Here is a 2,877-nt window from a genome sequence, read left to right on the forward strand (position 1 = left end):
GCATTCTATGAGGCCTAATTTACTTAGTATTATCTCCTCTCCCAATCTTGTGGGAATAGTCCTTCAGATCCTAGCTCACAGTTAGGAGTGGTTTATCAGAGCCCAAGGTTGAAGGCTCTGGGCTTTGATTACTATCTCTTAGACTCCATGAGGCTACCACAGATTACACTCTTGTGTCTTTCTTCTGTGTGTTGGGATAATGGCTTTGAGTGTCGAGGCTTATTTTTCTGAGTTTTTAGCCTGATACCTTCTTAGCATCATGTAAGCCTTTTGCTTTCAAAACAATTCTTTTAATGTTCTTCTTAAGTTATCTTATCAGAAGGATTGTTCCGAATCATCTAGTCAGATATTAATGGAAGCCGAACCCCAGGATATTTTTATTATTATTGTGGTTTTCTGAAATTATGCAATGGTATATGCTCTAAATCCTACTCGAGTTTGGTGTGAGTCTTTCGTTTTGCTGAGTACTTAGTAGGCCCCTTCAGTCTGAAAACTCATGATCCAGTTCTGGAAATTGTATTATATTATGTCTTTAGTAGCTTTCTGTCCTGTTTTCTTGTATTATATTATGTCTTTAGTAGCTTTCTGTCCTGTTTTCTCCTTCTTTCTGGAGTTCTTTTTTATTCAGTTTATTGGGGTAACATTGGTTAATACAATTATATAACTTTCAGGTGTACATTATCATTTGACATCTGTATATTCTATTGTGTGTTTACCACCCAAAGTCCAGTTTCCTTCAGCTACCATATATTTGATCTCTTTTACCCACTTCACCCTCTCCCTAACCCACTATATTTGACCCCCTTTACCCTGTCTACCTCCTTGCTCTTCCCCTACCCCTTCCCTTCTGGTAACCACTAGTCTGTAGTCCATGTCCATGAGTCTCTGTTTGTTTGTCCTGTTCATTTGTTGCTTTTAGGTTTATATCCCTTATATAAGTAATAACTTGTGATTTTCAACTTTTTCTGTCTGAGTTATTTTGCTTAGCATGATTATCTCAAGGTTCATCCATGTTGTCACAAATGGCAGTATTTCATCTCTTCTTATGGCTGATGGAATTCTTAATCATAATCAAGCTTCATGGATTGATTCTCTTCTTTCCTATTTTATATATTTTTAACTCTGTCTTTTCTCTTTCTGGGAGATTTCCTCAGCTTTGTTATTCCTTCTGTTGAAATTTTTATTGCTATCATTTTTAATTTCCAAAAGCTCTTGTTGTGTTTTTTTTTTTTTAAGTTTTTTATTTTATTTTTTTAATTAAGTTTATTGGGGTAACATTGGTCAATACAATTATATAATTTTCAGGTGTATATTATCATTTGACACCTGTATTTTCTATTATGTGTTTACCACTCAAAGTCCAGTTTCCTTCAGCTACCATATATTTGATCCCCTTTACCCACTTCACCCTTCCCCTACGCCCCTATATTTGACCCCCTTTACCCTGTCTGCCTCCCCACTCCTCTTCCACCCCACTCGGAACCACTAGTCTATAGTCCATGTCCATGAGTCTCTGTTTGATTGTCCTGCTCATTTGTTGCTTTTAGGTTTATATCTCACATATAAGTGATATCACGTGATTTTCAACTTTTTCTGTCTGGCTTATTTCACTTAGCTTAATTATCTCGAGTTCTATCCATGTTGTCACAAATGGCAGTATTTCATAAAAGAGTCTTCTTTAAATTTCATAGATGAGTGTTATCATTTAGGATATCTTCTACCTACCTATCTGTCCTACCTGGTTATACAGTTATGTAACGCATAATAATGTTTCAGTCAATGATGGACCACATGTATAACATGTGGTCCCATAAGATTGTAATGGAGCTGAAAAATTTTTATCGCCTAGTGATGTCAAAACCATCATAATGTCATAGGGAACACATTACTCATGCGTTTGTGATGATGATGCTGTAAACATATCTGTTATGCTGCCATTCATATAAAAATGTAGCATTTACAATTAATGTATAGTACATAATACTTGATAAACAACTATATTACTGATTTATGTATTTACTATTCTATACTTTCTATTGTTGTTGTAGAGTATACCCTTTCTACTTATTAAAAACAAAAATTTGCTGGAAAATATTATACTGTGTTACACTGGCCACAGCCTCATACATTTTGTGTTTACCACGTCTCTTGCGCTTCCTGCTAGGGTGAACAGGCGGGAACCAGGCATGGCTCAGAATTCTCAGTACTTTTAGGTCTAGTCTATAAGTAAGAGCTCTTTTTGCCACCAATGTTTTGGGAGCTAAGCTATGAGAGGAACTTTGGAGGAGGGAGAGGTGTCTCAGTGTTCAGTATGTTGACCTTAACTTAATCCCACCAGCACTGTCTCCACCGCCATATCTGTTGCCTCTTTTGCCATCTCTGTGCTTCTTCTCCTGAGCATCCCTTTGTGAAGGACTTAGGTTTCAGCTCTTCCCACTCTGTTAAGGTAGTTACTACTAGAAAACGTAGTCAAAACTTTGAAATTTGTCTCCTCTATCCATTCTCTTTGTCTTTTGACTTTATATCCTTTCATTCCTTTACTGTCATTTTATATGGGTTTTGAAGAGAAAGATGTATATATGTAGTCTTGTATCTTCTTATATTTATACTGCTTTTGGGTTAAAGTTGTATCCACTTTGATTTGAACAGCCTTGCTTCTTCAAGAGTAAGACATTTACTTTTTTCCTCAGCTAGATAGTAAATAATTCTGTTTTTCTTGCTTTTTCTCTGGAAGGGGAAAGAAGGATGGAAACAAACCCTTTGCTTTGTTACGTTTATAATAGTATCGGATGTGAGTCCAAGTTAATTTCTACTTGCTTATGTGCATTTGTCTTGCCACATTTACCAAGTAGTGGTTCCTTTCCATGTCATTATGTT

General features: G+C 36.1%; 1 protein-coding gene across 2 annotated transcripts in view; it reads left to right on the forward strand.

Moving 5' to 3' along the window:
• Positions 1 to 2,877, forward strand: part of CRLS1 (cardiolipin synthase 1) — a 31,655-nt gene that overhangs the window by 28,218 nt on the left and 560 nt on the right. The gene's annotated exons all lie outside the window — the stretch shown is intronic.

This window comes from Pteropus vampyrus, unplaced genomic scaffold (genome assembly GCF_000151845.1).
Source record: "Pteropus vampyrus isolate Shadow unplaced genomic scaffold, Pvam_2.0 Scaffold7, whole genome shotgun sequence".
Classification (NCBI taxonomy): domain Eukaryota; kingdom Metazoa; phylum Chordata; class Mammalia; order Chiroptera; family Pteropodidae; genus Pteropus; species Pteropus vampyrus.